The sequence below is a fragment of the Hyla sarda genome, chromosome 6, assembly GCF_029499605.1.
Source record: "Hyla sarda isolate aHylSar1 chromosome 6, aHylSar1.hap1, whole genome shotgun sequence".
NCBI classification, from domain to species: Eukaryota; Metazoa; Chordata; class Amphibia; order Anura; family Hylidae; genus Hyla; species Hyla sarda.
In genome coordinates, this window is record NC_079194.1 from 208,546,735 (window position 1) to 208,566,897 (window position 20,163).

General features: G+C 40.0%; 1 protein-coding gene across 1 annotated transcript in view; it reads right to left on the reverse strand.

Annotated features, from left to right (window-relative positions):
* ZNF423 (zinc finger protein 423) overlaps window positions 1-20,163 on the reverse strand; it is a 259,566-nt gene that overhangs the window by 238,004 nt on the left and 1,399 nt on the right. The window lies entirely within an intron of this gene.

Below are 20,163 nucleotides of genomic sequence, written 5' to 3' on the forward strand. Positions count from 1 at the left end.
CATTTACATTTTCCTGCATGTAATGATTTTTTTCAGAAGTATGACAAAATCAAACCTACATAAATAGGGTATCATTTTAATCGTATGGACCTACAGAATAAAGATAAGGTGTCATTTTTACCTAAAATGTACTTTGTAGAAACGGAAGGCCCCAAAATTACAAAATGTAATTTCTTCAATTTTGTCGCACAATGATTTCTTTTTCGTTTAGCCGTAGATTTTTTAGTAAAATGACTGACGTCTTTACAAAGTAGAATTGGTGGCACAAAAAATAAGCCATCATATGGATTTGTAGGTGCAAAATTGAAAGAGTTATGATTTTTTAAAGGTAAGGAGGAAAAAACGAAAGTGCAAAAACTGAAAAATCCTGGGTCCTTAAGGGGTTAAAAAGCTAAAACTATGGAAATATGATTCACACAGATTCTATTTCACCACAATGAACTAAAACAGGATTATAAATTGCACAAATGAAAAGGGTGAGGCAGGATGGGTGAGACTGTGATGACATTTACATCTCTTTGAGATGACAAAGACTGACAAGGGCAACTGACAATCATTAAAGGGAGTGTGACAGATGTTTCATGCTGCCCGAACCAAAACAGAATGAAACAGAGACAGGGTGCCATAGCCCAATGAACTATGATTTACTCTAAAATGAATGTTTTGTAAAATCATCGTGTAAAAGCGTCCGGAAACAGGTTGGCTAGTCATCCGATGCAGTCCCATTCCTGGTGGCTTTTAAACCTAAGATGATATATAATGATCAAGCATTTCAGAGCAAATAATATGCTGCTGTGTTTATGCATCCTGTCAGGTTCCCTTTAAACATAAAAAATAAACCTGTGTCTAAGGGCCCCATTACACAAGCCAAGTAGTGCAGTAAATGTAAGTAGATCCTCCAGATATTTGCTTGCGGGGAGGGCCAAACAAACGATCACTAGATCAGCTGTCGGCCGAACTTACCCTATGATTTTGGAGCAAGTCAAAAAGAAGTGATAATAACCCCAAGGCCACTTTAGCATAGTAGTCAGTATTTGTAAGCCAAGACCAGGATTGGAACATATAGAGGAAAATATAATGGGAAGATTCAGATTTATGAGACAGTTGCAAAATTTTCATGAATAATAATGGGGTTCCTCAAACATTTGCAGCAGCTATTGCAGTGAATTTTGCTGGGAATCTGTCTGTGGTATAACCCGCACTATCCTGTTAGTAAAGGCTTCTAGTGTGAGTGACACTGACGAAAATGGAGTTTATCTTTCTGCGATCTGAGACTCTGTTGCTCCGTTATGCCCATTTGTAGGAATATGCTATTGGGCTGGCTTGGTGCACATGGGCATTCCCAAGCCCCTAAATGCCCCCTGAAGTCCAGCCCACTTCTTCCTCTGTCCATCCCACCTTATAAATATGCATAATGCCTCCCCGGTACACATGCACAGTACTCACCGCCTGCCGTAGATTAAATCTCTCCTCTCGCAAGAAAAAAATTCACAAGAAAAGTATTATGCCGGATGGAGAAGGAAGTGAGCTGGACATTTTCATCAGTGTCACCCGCACTACAAGCCTATACCAACAGGTTAATGTGGGTGATACTGTTGACAGATTCAATACATGTCCCTGTCTGTACAATGTAAAGGACACCCAAACAATGCACAGAAGGTGTCCCACTGTGTCCAAGGTCACATACTGACAAAAACCCTAATCAATGAAGAGCCGCTGGTCCAAATATTTTTAAGATTTTCTTCCTCCGATAATATGAAAATTAGGCTCCAAGCTTTTGGATTGAAGAGGCATACTAAATGATGATAGAGTGAAATATTTCATGTGTTATAAAGCCGAAGCTTCTTAATTACGAAGTATTTTGTTGGTAGACAATTCTCCTAATTAGATTATATAGCTAATGAGCCCCGAGAGGTTCAGTCTTCCATCCACCAGTGATGACCCATATCCATGGGTTATGACCTCATCAGTGAAATATAAAGCAGTAGAATCTGGCCATGATGCTACAATACAAATCAAAGGCTTTTAGTTAGTATGCATGCAAATTTGTAGAAGGCTCTGTTCGCATTTGCATCATGGTTTCCATCATAAACAGACCTCACAATAGACACTGGCAGTGACCGATGGACCCCACTGACTGATGAGGTCTGTCAGGTTCCACCACAGTGTCTGTAATCAAATATAACAGGATCTGTAACAGTGCCTCCGACACAAATGGGAACATTGCCTAAATAAAAGTTATATTTTTATACAAACTAGTGCACAAAGCAGATTTCCTTTTAAATTGTTACTTCAACTTGCTGACTTTGATAAAAGTAGCAGGCACGATTTACTGCTTGTTATTGTAGTTGACCAGCTTTTTCTCTAGTGTAGCAAAAGTGTTAAAAAATATTCTATTTCATTACAAAAAAAATCGTAATGTGTCTGTACCTGAATAGAGTACTACATCATTGCATGTTTGGCGATAAATTCCTTTTCCTCCTCCAATATTCACAAAGTCATGCTGACACCTCTTACAATTAATGGGCTTAATTCCACTCCAATTCCCATTTCTTGGGAAACACAGCAGGGTTTCCCCTTTGACTACTGCTGTATCCCCTGGCCCCCTCCTCAAACACTTATAATCAATAACCCCTATCAAAGGGATCTAAACAGGCACCTGCTATCTAAAACTATAAGTATTTGCAGGTGATATTCTATTGTACGTATCCAACCCATCTTCCTCTCTCCCAATCATTCTAGTTGACATTAAGCAATATGTCTTCCTGTCAGGTTTTCAAATCAATAAAGAAAAATCTGAAGCTTTACTATTGAGAGGCCCCTGTAGATGACCTGGTAATCCAGGTATGCTTTTTGGATGGGACGCTTTATCTCTTTCATACTTTGGGAGAACAGATAACAAGAAAACCATGTTATCTCTACAAAACTATTAAAGGTCCATTTATGACATACCTGGAATCCCAATATGGAAACGCTTAACTCTGGGATGCATTTGTTTCCTTAAATCCAATCCTATATAATAACGGCTCAGCGTAGAACAGTAGGGGACTGGCCAAGCAATAACTCATGCTATATATACCATCTCATAAACCAATGGTTTATATCAGATCATTGATCAGTCTCCAACACACAACCTTCTTAGACCTGTAAGCAAACACCAAAGCAAATACCCTTGTTATGACAGTGTGGAAGACATGGATCAAACACAAAATTAGAGTTTAAAAAGTACCTGTCACCAAATAAACTTTTGTAAACAAACTCAGGCAATGTTCCCTAACTACTCCTAACACCCCTCCCACCCTAAAAAAAAATTCAGAGCTTTTTTTCGTTTATTCTTTCTCACATAGTGCAATCTCCTAGCAGGAAAAAGTTGGTATTTCCCTGCAGGTATGACATCACTGAAGCCTGCTGGGGGACCATTTCCGCCCTCACATGGTTGCAGTGCTGTGATGAATAGAAGACCTCAAGCTCTGTGCATCTTTAAGTGAGGCTCTGTGCAGCTTTCAGTGAGGCTCTGTGCAGCTTTCAGTGAGGCTCTGTGATTCTTTCAGTGATGCTCTGTGCGACGTTCAGTGAGGCTCTGTGCAGCTGTCAATCAAGCTCAGTGCAGAGAAACACTTTGTGAGTTTGGTCTCCTACCAGCACGGGAGGAGACCAAATTCACTGTATTCATTGTGGCAGGGAACAGAACAGAGCCACCTTGTGTCCGTTTTTTCTATTACATCTTAAACATATTTATGTTGATAATTTTAAAAGAAAGTGACTGGGAAAGTGTCTGCTAATTACACAAGGAACACTATATTAAAAGTTTTACTTGGTGACAGGTACTCTTTAAATCCTAAGGAGATTTTCCCTGAAATGGCAGTTCTCATAAGCCCTCATAAAACAATTGAGACTCCGGTTGATATGAAAAATCAAAACATTGTCTGAACACATTCATCATGATCAGACTGAAAAATGACATGAACCCAGTCTGGTGTACCACCTTCAAGCACACAGTCATCCTTATATAGCATTTAGCCTAGGATGACCTTTTTCTTCTTCTAATGCCAATACACCAAGTAAGAAGACAAATAAATATAGTAACTACTTAAATCAACTTTTAATTAGAATATCCACCTTACATTGTAGGGTATCATATTGATTTGCACATCTACATACAAGAAAATTACTTTTCAAAAAGGCCGCCTAGTTTGTTTATCCAAGCTTGTATTATTCGCATAAAAATGTGTTGACCAACCCGCCACAACACACCTAATTCAGAACTTAGATTCTGCGCCTATAGACATCTCCGCACGTATAAACAAAATTATAACACTTGTTTTAGACTCTCTACTACCCTTCAGTCTGGATTTTTTGGGTTGGGGATCATTTGAAATAATATCTTCCAATAAGTCAAACAACCCGAGACACAACAAAAAAAGTACTCATCAGATGCATGAAAAGCAGTTCTACAATGATGCAAAGGAGCATTGCTGCACATCTTATTTACTGTACTTTACTATTTATTTTAAATAGACGGGGTGGAAGTAAGACTTTGCAAAAAGAAAAAAAAAAAGAAAATATTTTTTGAAAATCACAGAAAAGATTCACTGCTACACATACCAAACTAATTTCATTTTACTTCCTGATATTTGAAACAACACCGCACCCCCCACCCTTACTTGTTCAGAGACCTATGTATTAGGAAATTCAAAAAATAATTTCAATGCCTTCTAGAATGCTCAAAATGGCTTAACTAAATAATACTACATATTAAAAATCAATGTAAAGGATAATTAAAATGCTTTTAACTTAGTAAGAATGCATAACAAGGATATCCTAAAAGTTTCCCTATTTTGGCTTTACTCAATCAGACTAATTTCCTGAGGAAAGTCCCATTTTTCCCTTGTTTCCATGTTTCATTATATATAAAGTTTAATAAAAACATTGTTGGAAAAAAAATGTATAAACGAGAAAAACAACCTGACAAGAATGTAAAGCCGTCCACACACTTGAGATATTTGCTCGGTCTACAGATATTACTCCTGAATGCACATTTTTTTCATTAGGAAGGGAATAGCATGTGAGCATGTGAAGTCTACCATGCTCGATCCCTCTTTTCTGACTGGTTGATCACTCAAATCTGCCAACTTTCCCAAGTGCATTTTCAGCATAACAGAGATCAAAGGTCAGGCTAGGGACTGGAAGTATATAAGATTTCACAGGTACATCACCTCTTTACTGTACCAATGTTATTATAGGCATGAGCTATAGGCTACGATTAAAGGGGTTATCCACCATAAGGTGATTTTAGTATTTACCTGGTAGACAGTAATGGATATGCTTAGGAAGGATCTGCACTTGTCTTGGGGCTAAATGGCTATGTTGTGAGATTACCATAATACTGTGGCAGCTTTTTGTGAACTGGTATTTCCTGTTTGAGTTTTCTTCTTTGCCTACACATCTAATAATTCAATTTTCCTCCCTCCCACACATCAGCCACCCCACCCATTGAAACATAAATGAGCTGCATCCATTCAAAAGACCTGTGGTTTTCAATCAGGGTGCCTGCAGCTATTGCATTAGTTGCAGATTGACCTCTCTCCCACCAAGCGATCGCTCCACCCATTGAAGCGGACAGGCTCCCTGTCATCAGCTGACTAGTGAGTCAGGTCTCGGCCGCATTGCAAGCTGGGAAAAATCAGTCATTTTGTATGCTGGTAAAAATAAATATTGGGGTGAAAATCACATAAGAATTGTGAGAAAACTGTCACACACATGTACAGACACTATATTATGAACTACACTAACTTTACAACCCCTGTAGCATAGTCAAATCCAAAAAATTCCTGAAATACCCCTTTAACCCCTTAACGACGCAGGACGTATATTTACGTCCTGCGCCGGCTCCCGCGATGTGAAGCGGGATTGCGCCGCGATCCCGCATCATATTGCGTCGGTCCAGGCGCTCATCAACGGCCGGGACCCGCGGCTAATACCACACATCGCCAATCGCGGCGATGTGCGATATTAACCCTTTAGAAGCGGCGGTCAAAGCTGACCGCCGCTTCTAAAGTGAAACTGAAAGTGACCCGGCTGCTCAGTCGGGCTGTTCGGGACCGCCGCGGTGAAATCGCGGCGTCCCGAACAGCTTACAGAACACCGGGAGGGCCCTTACCTGCCTCCTCGGTGTCCGATCGGCGAATGACTGCTCCGTGCCTGAGATCCAGGCAGGAGCAGTCAAGCGCCGATAACACTGATCACAGGCGTGTTAATACACGCCAGTGATCTGTGTAAAAGATCAGTGTGTGCAGTGTTATAGGTCCCTATGGGACCTATAACACTGCAAAAAAAAGTTAAAAAAAAGTGTTAATAAAGGTCATTTAACCCCTTCCCTAATAAAAGTTTGAATCACCCCCCTTTTCCCATAAAAAAACTAAAACAGTGTAAAAAAATAAAAAATAAACATATGTGGTATCGCCGCATGCGTAAATGTCCAAACTATACAAATATATCATTAATTAAACCGCACAGTCAATGGCGTACGCGCAAAAAAATTGCAAAGTCCAAAAAAGCGCATTTTTGGTCACTTTTTATACCATTAAAAAATGAATAAAAAGTGACCAAAAAGTCTGATCAAAACAAAAATCATACCGATAAAAACTTCAGATCACGGCGCAAAAAATGAGTCCTCATACCGCCCTGTACGTGGAAAAATAAAAAAGTTATAGGGGTCAGAAGATGACATTTTTAAACATATAAATTTTCCTGCATGTAGTTATGATTTTTTCCAGAAGTGCGACAAAATCAAACCTATATAAGTAGGGTATCATTTTAACCGTATGGACCTACAGAATAATGATAAGGTGTAATTTTTACCGATATATGCACTGCGTAGAAACGGAAGCCCTCAAAACTTACAAAATTTTTCCGTTTCGCTGTGCATTTTTTGGGTAAAATTACTAATGTCACTGCAAAGTAGAATTGGCGACGCAAAAAATAAGCCATAATATGGATTTTTAGGTGGAAAATTGAAAGGGTTATGATTTTTAAAAGGTAAGGAGGAAAAAACGAAAGTGCAAAAAATAAAAAACCCTGAGTCCTTAAGGGGTTAAGTCAGATTACATGGGAAAATTATACTTGTCATCAATACCACACAATCTATATGACACAACTGGAGTGGTGGTTAAATTGCCACTTTATGGTACCACTTGACACTCTAAAAGGACTATGTATAAGAGGTACACTGGCTTGTCTATCATCCATTCTGCTCTGGCTGTCTTACCACACTGTTCTGGGTGTGTGACATGGATGCACATGCTGACTGTCAAACAAGAAGCACTTGAAGGCCAACAATACTAAAATAAATAGAATGCTGTAATACGAACTAATTGATAAACTAGAACAAATGACTCTTAATCTAGGCGCCCAATGTGCTGGAGCTTCTAGAAGAAGCTTGTTATGTCTTCGCAGAACAATAACAATATAACACAAATGTAGGCCTTATTGTTTGCTGTAGTAATGAACTAATATGTAAACAACGGAAAGACGTCAGCTATATTTCAATTTTAAAGAGAAATTTTAAGTTAAAACACTTATTGCTGCTCCATTCTAAAACAAGACTTGGGCCTTGGGCTGTTTTTGACATTGTGGTCCCAGCGATCTGACACATCCTCTATACACCTCTCCTCCAGAAGGTGGCACTAAAGACAGTGGGGGGAGATTTATCAAAATCTGTGCATTGGAAAAGTACAGCAGTTGCCAATAGCAACCAATCAGATCACTTATTTCGTTTTCAAATGCCTTTTTAAAAATTAAAGAAGCAATCTAATTGGTTGCTATGGGCAACTGCTCCACTTTTCCTTTGTAAAGGTTTTGATAAATCTTCCAGTTTTCTTTCTTTCAGGTGAGAACTGATTTGCATAGGTCGTATTACCTAAAAGCATTGCCTGTAAGATTTCATGCACCTTTTCAATCTCCTCAATGACCACCCGAACCAACCAGAGCTGCATCCTTTTTAAAGGGGTTATCCACCATAAGGTGATTTTAGTACATACCTGCCAGGCTATCTTTTTGTGAACTGGGTATTTCCTGTTGGATTTGCTTCTCAAACTACACACCCCATAGTTCCATGCTTGTAAATTTAAAGTCACTTTTCTCCCTCCCACACATCAGCCACCCCACCCATTGCAGCACAAATTAGCTGTATCCATTCAAAAGACTAGTGTTTTCTAATCAGGGTGCCTACAGCTGTTTCAAAATAATCTCTGTCCTGCGCAGCGGTTGCGCCACACATTGAAGCAGGACTGGCTCCCTATGCACAACTGACTAGTGAGGTCATGTTTCAATGTGCTACAACCTGGGAAATCCTGAGTAATTTTGTACGCTGCTAAAAATAAATATTGGGGCGAAAATCACATAAGACCACGGTCAAACACAGGTACAGACATTATATTATGAACTACACTAACTTTACAGCCCCTGTAGCACAGTCAAATAAATACAATTTCTGGAATACCCCTTTAAAGGTGCAATTTCTTTTGGTAAAACAGGATATAAAGGACACATAAATGATGCAGGCTCCTAGACAGGATTAGGATGTATCCGGTTTTAGTTACAACAGAAGAAAAGTATAACAAGACACAAGAATGTCTATCTTGCAATAAAAACTTAACTTTTCAAAAAGGATGCAAAAACGTGGTGTGAACAAGACCTAACAGATATTATACTTGAAATAAAAAAATAAAAATAAAAACCCCTTTGCATGAAAACAGATAAAAGCAAGTTTTCTTCGAAGCTGTTTTAGAAACAAATTTACCAAGCATGGCTGGTTCTTTAAAAGACAAAATTCCATCAATTAACTTCAGGCAATAAAGACTTAAAAACACACACACATTCAGAGATGAAAACAAACACTCCAATTAGCTCACGCTGCCTTCCCCAGCTCTTTACAAGTAATGTGCCTTTGTGGAGTAAAATGATTCCTCTTTCATCTTCCAGTGGTTTAAGTGGTACGTCTAATCTTCATCTCTCGTTTCATCATTCAGCATATGTCACTGGAAAGACCCTGCTTTAACCCTGGGGTTCCCTTTATTTGCATGCCTGTAACAATTACCAGAGTCTTCACAACAGCAGTTTTCTCTATTTCAATACGTTTAGAACTCAAAATTCATAAGAAAACAAATAATTATGACAAAAAAAGAATATTTTAAAAGGGTTGTTTATCCACTTGATTAAAAAAAAAAAAAAAAAGCAGCTTAGAATGATGTACAAAGATAAAAGAAGCCATACTCACCTTACCGATCCCCTACTGCTCAAGTTCTAATGCTTCCTCAACACAGATATGTAAATGCTACACCCCATCACTGGCTATAAGGGTGACCAACCAGAACCAATGATTGGCCACTCTGGTTTCATGTCCCTTCAAAAAGGGATCGGGAAGTACAAAGAGTGGTGAGACTCAAGAAGCAAGTGAGCACAACTTATTTTATTATTTTACAGCTCTGTACATTGTATATTGGCCATTCTGGGTTACTGCATATCAGCTTTCATTTTCTACAATGGTAGTAACCCTGCATGCTCTGGCAACAGTTGCCAGGCCTTGGCACTCCACCAATCAGATAATGATGACCTATCTTGAGGATAGGCCATCAATAAATTTTGCCTGAAAAACCACTTTAAAAAGTTGCTGACCTTTCACAGACTATAAAAACATCGGTGGTCTAACACGATCTATGGCCGTGTAAAATTCTGCCTGGTCAGACAGGATTTAAAGGGGTACTGTTTTGTTTTTTATCAACTGGTGCCAGTAAATTAAACAGATTTGTAAATTACTTCTACAAAAAAAAAATCTTAATCCTTCCAGTACTTATGAGCTGCTGCTATGATCCACAGTAAGGACTTTTCTTTTTGAATTTCCTTTCTGCCTGACCACAGTGCTCTCTGCTGACACCTCTGTCCATTTTAGTAACAGTCCAGAGCAGGATAGGTTTTCTATGGGGATTTGCTCCTGCTCTGGACAGTTCCTAAAATGGACAGAGGTGTCAGCAGAGAGCACTGTGGTCAGACAGAAAGGAAATTTCAAAAGAAAAGAACTTCCTGTGGATCATAACAGCAGCTGAAGGAAGGATTACGATTTTTTAATAGAAGTCATTTACAAATCTGTTTAACTTTCTGGCACCAGTTGTTAAAAAAAAAATGTTTTCCAGTTGAGTACCCCTTTAAGTGGCCAGACAGTCCCCTTAGGCTCTGTTCACACTTGTTTCATGGCACGCAGTATAAAAAAACAAAAACAAAAAAAAACTTAATCCAGTATAATAAAAAAAAAACTATCAACCTTAAAGGGGTAGTCCAGTGGTGAAAAACTTATCCCCTATCCTAAGGATAGGGGATAAGTTTGAGATCGCGGGGGGTCCGACCGCTGGGGCCCCCTGCGATCTCTCTGTACGGGGCCCCGGCTCTCCGCCGAGATAGCGGGTGTCGACCCCCGCACGAGGCGGCGGCCGACACGCCCCCTCAATACATCTCTATGGCAGAGCCGGAGATTGCCGAAGGCAGCGCTTCGGCTCTGCCATAGAGTTGTATTGAGGGGGCGTGTCGGCCGCCGCCTCGTGCGGAGGTCGACACGCCCCCTTCCAGCGGGCTGTCGGGGCTCCGTACAGGAGATCGCGGGGGGCCCCAGGGGTCGGATAAGTTGCTCACCACTGAATCACCACTGGACTACTCCTTTAAACTTTTTATTGCAATTATTTGAATCTTAAAGCATACCTTTCATATGACGAGAAAAATGCCTATAGGTCATGCAGTAGGTCATGCAAACTCTTTCCAGACTCTTTGTCTTCTTTATGGGTCTAAATTCTGGATTTGGCTTAAATATCCCTCTGTTCTGCTGCTCACTCATTCTGAGATCCACTGCTCTATAAGTGTGTCCAAGGCATGCACCGAGCCCGCCCTCACTCACCATGCATTTACTTCCTCCCTGAGTCTCCTGTGCTGTGCTGGGTCTCTTCATCCAATCACTGCAGGCTGCTCTGTAACCCTTCCTCTCTCTTTTCATGCTGCACATGTTACAGAGAAGAGGATTATTGGAGTGTGCTTGCATTTTACAGCATATACAATGGTGAGACTTCAAGAAGGGACAGTGTGAAAAGTAAAACTAGAGCTTTCCCACTCTATTTCTAGGTGTCATAATATACATAATGTCCATCTCTTATGCATATATTGGTGTATTTATATTGCATTTTATGTCATATATCTATATATAAACTTTCAGTGGAGAACAAACTGCAGGGTATGGATATACAAGCTCTCCCATAAAGCCCACAGCTGCAGTGAGCCTCTGTGCTTGCTCCCAGCAAGCGCTCTCTGCAGTCTGATAGACAGGACAGGAGTGAGCACAGGGGAGTGTTAGTCCCGCCTTCACTTACTGGACTCTGTCCTAGCCTTAAGATTACCTTAAAATATAGAATTATTTATAATTATTTGTAAACTTAACTGCATAAAGACTTACGGTAATACGCCTACATTGATGACAAAATAAAAAAAGGCTACGTCACATCAAATAAAAAAAAAAAGAGCAAATAAATCTACAGAGACATACAATTTAATTAATGCCTATAATTAAACAAATTGAGGATACTTTTTTCTAATTTTAACTGTGGGGAGGGTATTAAAACAAATCTTCTACTCCACATTACAAAAAAAAGGCTCTAGGGCAGTGGTCTTAAAAGGGTACTCTGGTGGGGTACTGCCAGAAAGATAAACAGATTTGTATATTACTTCCATTAAAAAAATCTTTATCCTTCCAGTACTTTTTAGCAGCTGTATCCTACAGAGGAAATTCTTTTCTTTTTTAATTTCTTTTTTGTCTTGTCCACAGGTCTCTCTGCTGACACCTGATGCCAGTATCAGGAACTGTCCAGAGCAGGAGAAAATCTCCATAGCAAACCTATGCTGCTGTGGACAGTTCCTGACAGGGACAGAGGTGTCAGCAAAGAGAACTGTGGACAAGACAAAAATAAATTCAAAAAGCAAAGAATTTCCTCTGTAGTATACAGCTGCTAATAAGTACTGGAAGAATAAAGATTGTTTTAATAGAAGTAATTTACAAATCTGTTTAACTTTCTGGCACAAGTTCATTTAAAAAAAAAAAAAAGTTTTCCACCGGAGTACCCCTTGAAACTGTGTCCCTCCAGATGTTGCAACATTTCAACTCCCAGCATGCCCCAACAGCCGTTGGCTGTCCAGGCATGCTAGGAGTTGAAGTTTTGCAACATCTGGAGGGACACAGTTTGAGACCACTGGTCTAGGGGAAAGGTCTCAGATTACCGCTTCCTCCAATGTGAAGTTAAGAGATGAGGGAGTCTGCAGTCAGCTCAATCACCTGTTACCATGGTAACAGACGTAATTGTTACTAACTCGATTACTGCCCAAACAAAGATGCCAGGACTGGATTTACGAGACCCTGACATTTTATATACTTTTTCTATCCCCGAAGATACACATTTTAGTTTAAAAATAGTAAAATGTTTGATGAAACAAAGTAAACAAAAACGTTCAGTGTCTCAATAAATAAGTAACATCTCATGTTACAATATTATGACTAACATCTGTGCTAATGAATACTGTAACCAATAGAATTAATATGGTTTTTTTTCTATCGCCTCCTCATTTCTGTACTTCTAGCCAGTGCAAAATGTATTCAAGCTGCTAAAAGCAAAGGTAAGAAATTGGTGCCACAGTGTGAGACCCGCCAGCTGATTTGGGCATTTTACGGTCTGCATGTTGTTCAGCAAATGCCACTTTCTCACACAAATAACATGTGAGCAAGACATGTCACTGATACCGGGCTCGGGATTCTTGTGGGGAACTAGTGCAGCCTTCAGGCCCAACTCTTAAGTGTCTCCACGGAAACTGGAGGCCATAGCAGCATGAAAAAATATTGCTATTATTGTTGTACTAAGCAGTGTGGGCAGACACTTGTAGCAAAAAGGGGTATGAGCGCAGCACTAGACATACATCTAAAAACTATGATAAAATATTGCACTTAATTGTAGCCTCTGTATTGATAACTTAGAGAAAAACTCATCAATAAACGTGCAAGTAAACACTGTATCTGTCACAACATCTTTTAGTGCAAAAACACAATTTTAAGAAAACAGTAGCCATATTTAGGCGACACACCATGCTTCAAGAAGAGCAACAAGCTCAACATGCAAAACCCGTCCCCATTTCTGGTTTATTAAAGAGTACCTGTCACCAAATAAAATTTGTAATATAGTGTTCCTTGTGTAATTAGCAGACACTTTCCCATTCACTTACTTTTAAAATTATCAACATAAATATGTTTAAAATGTAATAGAAAAAATGGCCACTAGGTGGCTCTGGTTCTGTTCCCTGCCACAATTAATACAGGAAGTTCGGTCTCCTCCTTGTGTGGCAGAAGACCAAACTCAGGAAGTGCTTCTCTGCACTGAGCTTGATTGACAGCTGCACAGAGTCTCACTGAAACATGCAAAAAGCCTCACTGAAAGCTGCAAAGAGCCTCACTGAAAGCTGCAAAGAGGCTCATTGAAACATGCATAGAGCCTCACTAAAAGCTGCAAAGAGCCTCACTGAAGGATGCATAGAGCCTCACTGGAAGATGCATAGAGCTTGAGGTCTTCTATTGATCACAGCACTGAAACCATGTGAGGGCGGAAGTGGTCCCCCAGCAGGCTTCAGTGAAACGCCCACTTCATGCCTGCTGGAATGCCCACTTTCTCTGCAAGCAGGAAGAAAGGTAAGATACACAGCTTTATAAAGCTCTCAAATTTTTTTAAGTGTTGGAGGGGTGTTAGGAGTAATTAGGGAACACAGCCTGAGTAAATTTAGAAAAGTTTATTTGGTGACAGGTACTTTTTAAATATTGGAACTTAAAAAGAATCATATTGCAATATCGTTAAAAAAAATGTGAATATCAGGCATCTCATAAAATAGAATAGTGAATGGGAAGTCAGAGAGAACTTGTTGAACTTGGTAAATTACCATTTTCAGAGATGATGATCAATAATTTTTAGGACAGTTTGGTTAAGTCTTTTTCCAACATCAATACAGAGAATTTTTTTCTTCAACAACCAAGACTTTCAAGGCAATGCATTAAAATATATTGGGGGAGATTTATCAAAACCTGTCCAGAGGGAAAGTTGCTGAGTTGCCCATAGAAACCAATCAGATTGCTTCTTTCCTTTTTGAAAAGGCCTCTGAAAAATGAAAGAAGCGATCTGATTGGTTGCTATGGGCAACTCAGCAACTTTTCCTCTGGACATATTTTGATAAATCTCCCCCATAGTGCTAACTTCAATATTCCATATATGCCCACTCTACTGGAATCTAAGAGATTCCCAAAAAATGCAAACTGTTAGATTACAATGGCTTTATTGGCACTTCAGTGATGGCACCAGGGACCAGTGGTTGTGCTGTAAATGCAAAGTGTATAAGTGTGCATTCTTAGTACATTTCCTCAGCCATGCAGCTATGTTTGTAGTCGACAAGCTAGCTTTACAGATGGCTGCTTCAGAGATATACAGTTCTTTGTCTAGCCCTACCATAGAGTATTTTTATGACAGGTAGACCTGATGCACTTGACATATAACTTATGTTGTCCATTCTCAGAAGGGACAGTGAAAACAAAGGAGCGCAGCCATCAGTAGTGATTGGTACCAGTAGCTTCAAAACAGTCTGGTCAGAATGCGGGATTTTACAAAGATGGTACAGTATGAAAAATGGACAGTAGACAATGCATTCAAAAAGTTTTCAGACCCCTTAATTTTTATTAATTTTTTTGTGATGATGCAGCCTTGTGGTAAAAAAAAAAAAAAAAAATTTATTTAGATTGTGAGAAACAAGATTATATGGTCTGAGGAAACCAAGATGGAACTTTCTATCCTCAATTTTAACTGTCATGTCTGGAGGAAACCAGGCCCTGCTCATCACCTGCCCAATACCATCTCTACAGGGAAGCATGGTGGTGTCAGCATCATGCTTTGGGAGTGTTTATCAATGGCTGGGAAAAATAGACTGGTCAGGATTGAGGAAAAGCTGAACAGAGCAAAGTACAGAGATATTCTTAATGAAAATCTGATCCAGAGTGCTTTGAACCTCAATCTAGGCCTAAGGTGCACCTTCCAACAAGACAGTCGCCCTAAGCACACAGTCATGATCTCTTGAAAGACCTGAAAATGGCTTCCACCGATGGTTCCCATCCAACCTGATGGAGCATTAGAGGATCTGCAGAGAAAAATGGCTGAAAATTCAGGTGAGCAAACATTATGGCATTATAACTAATAATATATCTGCCAAAGGTGCTTCAACTAAGCCCTAAGTAAAGGGTCTGAATACTTATTTCAGTACAATATATTGGTCTTTTCTTTTTAATAAATTAGCAAAGATCTCTAACATTGTGTTTTCACTGTGTCATTGGGGTATTGAGTGCAGAATGATGAGGGAAAACTTAGCTTTTTTTAACTGTAGCACAAGTCCGCAACATAACAAAATATGCAAAAACTGAAAGGGTCTGAAGACTTCCTGAATGCACTCTATACACTATAATAAGCAAAATACTACTATAGCTTTGCCTCTTTGCAAAATAATAGCATAATATTTTTTTTATTATAAATGTAAACAAAAGTGAAATAGAGAGAAATTCACTCATGTCACAAGTTGTTCTAGCTTTTCCCAACAAGCAGCTGATTGGGTCTATCCCAAAGTGTGGAATCAAGTGCAATACAATGAACAGAACTGATCCCTCTGCCAACAGATCTCCGGGATTTCTACACTTCATCATGGCATCTAGTCTTACAGGTCAGAAAGGTAATCTTCATGGTGTCAAAATGTATCCAACGTGGATTCTTAGCAACTAAACATTCCCATTGGAAAGAATGTAGCATTTCTGAAAAGTGACAAGAATTTCTGATATAGGTCAATGAAAAATCATTAGAATTTTAGTATGATCTGAACTTTTTTTATGAGCAAAATAAATGGGAAAAAATTGTACTATTGTACCAATAATAGTCTTTACATATTTGTATGGACCGGAAATATAGAGTGTCTCACATAACTAAGTCCACCCCTCACTTTTTTGTAAATAATTTATTCTATCTTTTCATGTGACAACACTGAAGAAATGACACTCTGCTTCAATGTAAAGTAGTGAGTGTACAGCCTGTATAACACTGTTCAATGTTGTGTCCCTTTAAAATAACTAAACACACAGCCATCAATGTCCAAACCTTGGTAACAAAAGAGTGCACCCCTAAGTGAAAATGTACCAGTTGGGCCCAGTTCCCAATGTTAAGTGTTACAAGGTCTGAGGTGTGAATGGGTAGCAGGTGTCTTAAATTTGGTGTTATCACTCTCATACTCTCTAATACTGGCCACTGTAAGTTCAACATGACACCTCATGGAAAAGAACTCTAAGGGGAGCTAAAAAAAATTGCTGCTCTACATAAAGATGACCTATGCTATAAAAAGATGAGTACAACTGCTTGGCGTCATATGAAGAGGTTGTCTTTGGGAAATAGCTATATGAATGTTGCCAGCATTGCTGCAGAGGTTGAAGAGGTTGGGAGTTCAGCCTGTCAGTGCTCAGACCATATGGCGAACACTGCATCAAAACAGTCTGCATGACTGTCGGCCTTGAAAAAATGTCTCTTATAAAGATGATGCACAAGAAAGCCCACAAACTGTTCACTGAAGACAAGCAGACTAGGGACATGGATTACTGGAACCATGTCCTGTGGTCCAATGAGACCAAGATAAACTTATTTGGTTCAGATGGTGTCAAGTGTGTTGCAGAAACCAGGTAAGGAGTACAAAGACAAGTGTGTCTTGCCTACAGTCAAGCATGGGAGTGTCATGTTCTGGGCCTGCATGAGTGCTGCTGGCACTGGGGAACTAGAGTTCATTGAGGGAACCCTGAATGCCAACATATGACATACTGAATCAGAGCGTGATCCCCTTCCTTCGAAGACTGGGCCGCAGGCCACTGGGCGGTATATCGGTTCATACCGAATACCGGTGTGTTTTTTCTTTACGATATTAATTTTTCACATACCGCAATACCATTTCCATACCAACCAACTTCAATGCGTGATGGCGTAGAGAAACGTCCGGCCGTACAGTGTCTCCGGGAAGTGTAGTCCGAGCCGCACTGAACTGACTGTGAGAAGCTGGAAGGGGACTACAACTCCCAGTGGGCACATGACTTCTGGACGGGCGCGGGAAACTCGAGCAGAACTGCGGAGGTATGGAGGAGAGTTACCGGGCAGCCTGACCGTGACCCCGGGTACCATGATGAGGACCCCTGACCACCGGGAAACTCGAGCAGAACTGCGGAGACATGGAGGAGAGTTACCGGGTGACCTTTACCATGGTGAGGACCCCCGACCACCTGAAACTATACTGACCATCACCCCCAAAATACTGTTAACTACAGCATAATTTAGAAAAATACTGTGATATACATTTTTGGTCATAACACCCAGCACTACCCTAAACACACCTCAAAGACTCAACATTAAACACTGTTATACGGGCTGTGCACTCAGCACTACATTGTAGTAGAGGGTCGTTTCTTTAGTGTTGTCACATGAAAAGATATAATAAAATATTGCCAAAAATGTGAGGGGTGGACTTACTTATGTGATATATATATATAAACAGCAAATCCAACAAATCACCGCACAAGTAGGTCTTGGATCAGAAAAAGCTGGTGGTTTTTATTCCCAAGTATAATGCAATGTTTCGGCATGCTATTGCCTTGATATAGGCTATTGCCGAAACATTGCATTTTACTTGGGAATAAAAACCACCAGCTTTTTCTGATCCAAGACCTACTTGTGCGGTGATTTGTTGGATTTGCTGTTCATTTATCCTGGGCTGGCAGCCTGGGCAACCACAGGCACGTAGGTTGGCCCCCGGTGCGGTCTTACCATTCCCATATATAGATAGATAGATTTTTTTTTTTTTAGGGGGGGGGGGGTCATGTACAATGTATACATAAAAATAGTTGTACCTAAGGGTAAGTGATAACTCCCTGATGTTCGCCTTGGCCGACCATATAAGTAGCTTAAAAGTGCTATGAGAAAGTGGGAGGTGTAAATAGCCTAGGCTCCTCCCCCAAATTCTGGTTTATTAATTAACTATATATATATATATATATATATATATATATATATATATATATATATACATATAGCCCAGAAATCTGAAGATTCTGGAGGAATACATGAAAATGAAAGCTGTGGAATTTCTGATGCTATTTTCCAATAAAAACATTGCCTAGTCTATAGTCAAACTTAAAGAAAACTTAAAAAAGGTTCAGCAAATGTCACACAGAAAAATAGTACTAACCAATTAAAGCAAAACTCCGGCGACAGGATATCTGTTTAAATCGCATGCAATTTCACAACCCGAAACTTTCCTCAAGACTACAGCGATCAGAATATCGATTTGCCTGTCTATGGGACTTCAGTCAAATTCCTACCCTGATCACTGTAGTCTTGGCAGGACCTGGGCTATAAAGTTGCGGAAGATTTAAACAGATATCCTGCCGCTGATGCGTGATTGACCTTATTGCTTTAAATCCCTTGTTTATATTTACTTTCCAGGAGCGGTCCCATGTTGTACCTAAGGGTATTACCAGTGTCTGGTGAGGGACCACAAGAGCATCAGCCCTGGAATAGCTATGAGAAAATTTGCATCTGCCAGTATTAGTTGTTTTATCTGGAAAAACCCTTTTAAAGGTCAATTCTTCACTACTTTTATGGAGTTGTCCCACTACTTAGAATACTGTCATCATTCCTAAAAGGGCAAAAATCAAACCAAACACCCAAACCATTGTGATGGTCTCCACTAAATATTTGTATAATGGCAATATCAATTTTATGGGAAATAAAATGCCAACTGGAAAATAAGGTTTTGTTATGTTATGGGTGTTATGGGGTTAGAGGAAGAGGCCCCCCTTCCTTGCAGAAGATGGTTAAAGATTAAGTGTTGGGTCCCATCCTCCATCGAAGGCGTTTGTGGTACCTATGCACACCACAAGCTCTGGACAAGGTGGAGATCCCATGTTCTCACCTCACTTGGTCTTCAGATGTTACAGTCATGTGACCAAACTTCATGAGCACAAACATTATTGTAGACTTTGGAAGCCATTTACACCATTACAAAAGCCAGCTTGATTTACAAATTCAGAAGAACCCCAAGTTTGACGCCAGGAGCAAAATCCTAGCGGTAAGGGTTACTTGGCTTGTATACAAAACTTCCTATGCCAACTAGAAACATCACAAGGCAAAACAAAACAAATATTTACAATAAAAAACATAAACAAGCAAAACAAGAAGAAACGTTACAGACACCAGCTTTTCAAGAAGAGGATACAGCTTCGCCTTGCGGCCCCTATATCACTACACCTACAACAACTGCATCACCAATAACCACAAATCGAGCAGATCGGTAAAGAAAATCGTCAATTCCATAGCTGAAGTTTCAAGAAAACCCATCAGGGAAAATGAAAACATTGACAGCTACAGAGTACGGCACTAAATGTATTATAGCTATAAAAAAAAATTTTTAAAAATTTTTAAAGTGCAAAGTGTAAGTATCTATTGTTGCCTTTCAGTGGTCATCTCAGGCTGGAAGGGCTGTTTAGTAGGATTAGCGTGAAACATGTCAGCTTCCATCATCACTACCCATATCTCCAGGTCAGAGATCCTCCAGGGATGCAGAACACTATAGAAATGCAGTATTCTGCAACCAGTGGCTCTCCGGCTGTTGCAAAACTACAACTCCCAGCATGCCCTGACAGCCTTTGGCTGTCAGGGCATGCTGGGAGTTGTAGTTTTGCAATAGCTGGAGAGCATTACTTGATAGGGGGTGAAATGATAGCTAAATAGAGATCCATGAATAGATAGGTTTCCTTTCAGGTTACCCTGCCACTGCATAAGAAGATGCAAACTTTAGCAGTGAGTACTGTCAGTCATGGGGCTGTCCCATTTGGTAAAGGGAGGAACTTTTTATTGTGCCCAGTGAATGGGATACAGCCTGTTTCCAACCCACGTGTCTGCTCAGAGCCGCAGCTCAATGCGGAAGGATACAGGCCGAGCCTACGGTGCGTCTCCCCACAGCAGCTTCCTCAGAGGT